At 38.5% G+C, this 6,110-nt stretch overlaps 1 pseudogene; it reads right to left on the bottom strand.

Moving 5' to 3' along the window:
* Positions 1 to 625: 625 nt before the first annotated feature.
* Positions 626 to 6,110, bottom strand: part of LOC111549260 — a 156,427-nt pseudogene continuing 150,942 nt past the window's right edge.

The raw sequence follows: 6,110 nt of genomic DNA, 5'->3' as shown, positions 1-6,110 counted from the left end.
GATGAGAAAATAGAGGAACAAAAAGGTCAACTGATTTATGCAAGCCCACACAGAATAAGCCACAGAACTGAGTTGAGAAGCCAGGCCACATGACTCTTGTAAAGGTTCCTTTGGATAGGCTGGACATGAATTTCTGCGTTAAAAGTCATCAACATTTTTTTTCTAGGCCACACCTGGTTAGCCATTAGTGTTTTTGCAAATTCTTGTTGGCAGTTAAGGGGGTGCTATTCACAAATTATTGTGTAACTCAGACTTACTATTAATTCATGCTAGTGTTCCCAGTGTGATTCTGGAATGGACTACAGGGATTTGGCTGGTTTACTTGGGCAGAGTTGTAAAGAGAGACCAGTACAATGAATAAAATCCTGTTGGCAGTATCACACCGAACAAATGTTCTTTATTCAAAATAAAAAAAAAAAAATGGCCTCTAAACACTCAATTTAACTCACTGGTCCTTAATTAGGACCATTGTAAGTTTAAGATTTGCTGTCCAGAGAAAATTTTCTAAATCTTAAAGTCTGGCTTGCTATGCAACTTAGTCTCAGTTAAGATACAGAGCATTTTATCCACAATACAACACCCTCCCCTTATGATCTCACAACAAGGAACTACGGGAAATGCACTTTCAGCGCCATGGCTTTTCAGGCTTCCTCATTGGCTGAAATGTGAACACGCACACATTTATCACACTGGTTGTGTTCTGAGAAAAATCAGCTAAGACGAATGGTCTTAAAGAGTGAAGAGTTTATGCAGATTATTGTTGTTTGTAAAACCTTTTTGGCCAAGAGTGTATGAATTCTCCAGAATTCTTACTACTTGACTTCAGGAGAATCTGGAAAGAAGGAATCCAGTGTGATTCATTTTCAAAAGGTCTGTGTGTTTGTTTGACATAAAAATGTGTACTCTTAGCATTGTTGCTCCAGGCTGCCAAGACAAAATAAATCAGTGTGTTAATTACTTGAATAAAATAACAGTAGAAAAACAGCTGCAACTAATGGAAAGAAAACAAATAGAAGTCTGAAGTGTTATTCCACTGTGGAAGATTACAGACTACGCTGGAATTATACACATTAAGAAATCAATGAGAATGGACGCTTCGGACCTCTCTAAATCACATGACCACAATTAACTGTATGGACTTCTTTCTACCTGGCGAGGAAGCAGACAAATTATGACTCACCCTTTAACATCCAAGATATGCATGACTTTGTCTTTTCTTCTTTTTTTTCTCCCTCGCTTTCTCCTTGAATTTATAATTATGATGGGAAGAAAAATGCAGATAAGACTTAAATATATATTTATGGTCAGAAGAACAAAAAATCTATAAAAGATGTTGGCATAAACCCTACTGCATTTATCATTTTTCCAAACTGATTCAACTTCAGCATGTGGCTGGGATGTTCCAGATGCCCTAGGGCCAATCTTTCATGCTGCAGGGTACTGGAACTTGCTGCTCCTTCTGCCTGGAACCTGCTCTTTCCTTGTCTGCTGAACTCTGACTCATGATGCAAAATTCAGTTCAAATACTTCCTAGTGACCTTCCCTGCAGACCAGGACCCCAATGTGTGCTGTCATTTCCTCCTGTACTTTTCCTTCATAGCTCTTCTTGGACATTGTAATTAAGGATTTACTTGATACTTTGGTCAATGCCTGCCTCTCCCTCTCAATGGTAAGATCCATAGGGCAGGGTCCTAGGTTGGTTTTCTCATCACTGTATGCCCAGGGCCTGGAATAGTGTTGGATTATTATTATTTTTTAATGCCAATAGCTGGTTTTAATTTTTTTTACGGAAATACTACAATTTTTAAAATGTTCCAAAAAATTAACAAAATTTCCAGCAATGATCACTTTTGAAATGTAAAGATTTGAAACATAATTTATACAAAACTAAAAACCGAAAGGATTTATTCTTACTTTTTCCTTTTTAAAAAAATCCAGACAATTTGTCGCAAGAAAGTTCAGCAAGTTACAGCAGCTGCAGCCTCCATCACCCTTGGAATCACTGTCCCTCTTGATGAGGACAGAGTGCCACATCGAGGACAGCAACACGTCTTCAGTTGATTTCTTAGGGTTTTCCTCCAAGTCTGTGTTACTCGCTCCAGATTCAGACAGTTTCCACTCCAACTTATCTCTTGTCAAGTTCATGCTGCCAAACACCAGAGGACGGATAAACTGAGGCTTGATATCTTCTTCCAGGTAAACAAATATCGTGGGCAGATTCCTATCAGGATAATTGGGTGTGCAGGTTGTTGTTGAAATGGCTTTGATAAATTTGACATTAGGAAACTTCCTGGCAAGTCCACTGAGGTGCTGATTTATCAGGGCACAGGGGGGAAGTCCTTGTTTGTAAAGGTGCAACATGACCCACAAACCCTCACCAGGTAACTTCTTGAACATAATCCTTTCCTGAGACCTCCAAGACTTCTCCACATTTATTCTGCAGTTTAGGTACTTTCCACTCACCCAGTCTCTGCTGCCTGTACATTTCAATAGCATGTTCATCCTCCTCATTACATTTGTCTTCATGACCCTCCAACTCTTCAAAGTCATATCTTCATATGTTTTCACCACTGACTGTTGGAGGATACATTGCTACTCTTCCTCCTTTTTCTCCAATTCTTTCAGACTTTCCTTGGCGGGAAATTACATAATTATACCTTACACAGCAAGAGCATCTTGAAAGAACTCTGTCTGCGTTGGGGTACTGCATCTTGTTTGCAATTGCTCAAGCCAGTTGCGCTGTGGTGCCCCCATCCTTCTGCTCCCTTTTGCCCAGAGTTGGATTCTCAATCAGTATTTGTTGAGTAAAACAACAAACCTCTCTCTGCCTGCTCATGCCTATAATCCCAGCACTTTGGGAGGAGGCCGAGGCGGAAGGATTACTTGAGGCCAAGAGTTCAAGACTGGCCTGGGCAACATAGTGAGACCTTGTCTCTACAAAAAGTACAAAAAATTAGTCAGTGTGGTGGCACTAGCCTGTGTTTCCAGCCACTTGGGAGGCTGAGGTAGAGGATTCCTTGAGCCCACAAGGTTGAGCTAAAGTGACCGGTGATCACGCCACTGCACTCCAGCTGGGTGACAGAGCAAGACTCTTTCTCAAAAAACCAAACAAAACACTTTAACTAACAATAATGCCCACTGTTTATGTAATGTTGTTGTGTCAGGTACTGTAACAAATGCTTGCCGTATTTTAATTAAATATCACTTCACCAAGTTTTACTTTATTCCCAATATATATATAACACTATCTTCATTAGTCAGTCATTTGATATAAGTCCAGACCTTTTCTTTGATTATGAGTTCATTGATTATGAGTTCACTGATTGGAAGTTCTTTAGTTTTTTTTTTTATTTTTGGTTTTTTTTTTTTTTGCATACAACACATCTATAATGCCTCATTTATAATTTCTAAAATGTCTAGGATATAAGAACACCTGCAATGAAATTTGAGTGCAGAATCTTTTTAGATTTTTAAAGCTTCTCCCAAACCAATTTTTCTAGCTAATCACCAACAACTAATTTGACAGTATTTTAAAGTGATTTGTCTTTTATTTTTTGCCTTTGTACTTTATGGGTATATAAAATGTTTGTTCTGTAATTAAAAATAGCAACTAAAATTGGTACATTTAAAAACAAACACAATTGTATTTTGGTGGTGAACCACTGGTAGGCGGGGCTTTATCTTCTTGTGGGCCTGCTTGCATGGAGGATTCTGGGAGTGTGCGGAAAAGATATTGATGCTAAAGGGAGCTGGGAAGATCTTTTTTCCTCTAGAAATGCTGAATAAACTTTGTGTTATGTGCCTGTGTTTCTACTGTGACTCATCACATGAGGTCAGGTGTGAAACTTTCAACTTTCCACTGGTGGCATCATGTTGGCATTAAAAAAGTTTCAGATTTTAGAGCATTTTGGATTTCATATTTTCAGGATTTTAGGAATGCTTAACCTATAATAGGAATCTCAGAAGACTGTACAGAAAAAATGGGTAGGAGGAAATATTTCAAGAAATAACAAAAGAGGTTTTCCCACAGCTGAATGATCCTAGTTTCCCAGAACAATGACTAGGTAATAGACTCATTTCAACTTACCACTGTAAAGTTTCCAGAAAAATATTAAAAGAGAACAAGAAATTTCCAGAGATAAAGAAAACAAATAAGCAAAAAAACAAAGTCACTTATAAAAGAACAAAAATCAGACTATCTTTTGAACTTCCCCTCAGCAATCCTGGATTACTAACAAATACTGGCATGTACTTTCTTTTCTTTTCTTTTTTAAGAGAAGAGCCGCTCCCTGTTGTCCAGGCTGGAGTGTAGTGATGCGATCTTAGCTCACTGCAACCTTAAATTCCTGGGTGTGGCACAGGCAGGTCTTGAACTCCTGGCCTCAAGCGATCCTCCTGCCTTGGCCTCCCAAGGTGCTGGGATTACAGGCGTGAGCCACTGCACCCAGCTGGAATGCACGTTCTAAGTTACAAGGCAACACTATTTTCAATCTCACATTTTATACTCAGCAAAGCTCTCAATCAAGAATGAGGGTAGAATGAATAGCTCTTCAGGTACATAGGATTTAGGTTTACTTGTTCCATATAGTTTCTTAGGGAGTTACTTGGAGGACATGATCCAGTTCAAAGAGGGAGTAAATCAAGAAAGAAGGCATGGGGTCCATCTCAGAGGAATAACAAAGTGAGGTTCCCGCATCATAGCTAAGGAGCACATCTGCAGACCCTCTCAGTCTAGATGGAGGCACAAAGAGGGAAAGATCTGGAAAAATGGGAGACTGACGATTTGTAGGATCTTTGAGAAATTGGAAAAGTAAAGATTTGATACAGGCAAGCAATGCAAAGAAGCAATTGAAGCAGAAGAAAGGAGAAACAGGAAAAGGGAGAGGAGGAGGAAGAGGAGGAGGAGGAGAAACTCTTAAAGAACACAAAAATTTGGAATGTAATAATAATACTTGGCAGCACAGTCAATAATATTACATAGGCATAATAACAGAAATAGTGTTTGCTGATTTTCAAATTTTCAGATCAATCAAAGAACAAGGGAAAGAAGACTTGATTATGTATACACACAAAAAAAGAGTTATCAAAACTGACAAGAAAAAGTAAGTCAAGGTACTTAAAGTAGTGCTGAAAGTTATAAGGTAAGGTGGAGAGAAAAGAAGAAAGAAAAAGACCACTAATAATCCCTTTTTACCATGTAAGAGCTCAAGAGATATCTGCATATTTATATGCAGTATTTAAGTTAAAAGATAATCAACAGGCCGGGCGCGGTGGCTCACGCCTGTAATCCCAGCACTTTGAGAGGCCGAGGTGAGTGGATCACGAGGTCAGGAGATGGAGACCATCCTGGCTAACACGGTGAAACCCCTTCTCTACTAAAAATACAAAAAAGTAGCCGGGTGCTGTGGCAGACGCCTGTAGTCCCAGCTACTTGGGAGGCTGAGGCAGGAGAATGGCGGGAACCTGGAAGGTGGAGCTTGCAGTGAGCTGAGATCCGGCCACTGCACTCCAGCCTGGGAGACAGAGTGAGCCTCCATCTCAAAAAAAAAGAAAAAAAAAAAAAAATCAACAGAGGAAAGAACGATTCTTTTTTTTTTTCACAGTCTTTAAGGAGTTTATTTGCTTGGAAATTATTCTCATAGCATAATTCTAACAATGAGTAATGTATTTCAAATTACATATTCTTTAAAAACCTATTGACATTTACCAAAGGTAAATACCCTCTGCTCTTCACTATAACAACAATTTACTAATGACTCAAACTATATAAAAAACAATTAATGTTTTTGGAAATAAATTTAAGTCAAAGGGGTATTGAAGCCCAGAAAAAGAATAAAGACCTTTATATTCACATAGGCAAAATGATTTTCTGCTGTGCCTTGTGGCTCTCAAATTCAGGCATTAAGATTTTAAATGGTGGTGTGCTCACAAGAAGTAGGTTGTGTACAACGATCAAATCATCAAAAATGATCAGTGATCAAAAAATGATCCAAAAAGGAAATAAGTTTCATTTTATACGATGCTATTGAAAGTGAACGGGTCTCTTCTCTTGCTAATGAGGGAATATGTACTACATATACATTTATTTTACACATAATTTAGAAAATCAA

Source organism: Piliocolobus tephrosceles, chromosome 7, assembly GCF_002776525.5.
Source record: "Piliocolobus tephrosceles isolate RC106 chromosome 7, ASM277652v3, whole genome shotgun sequence".
Lineage (NCBI taxonomy): Eukaryota > Metazoa > Chordata > Mammalia > Primates > Cercopithecidae > Piliocolobus > Piliocolobus tephrosceles.
The sequence above is the reverse complement of the archived record's forward strand: the minus strand, read 5'-3'. Positions and strand labels throughout refer to the sequence as shown.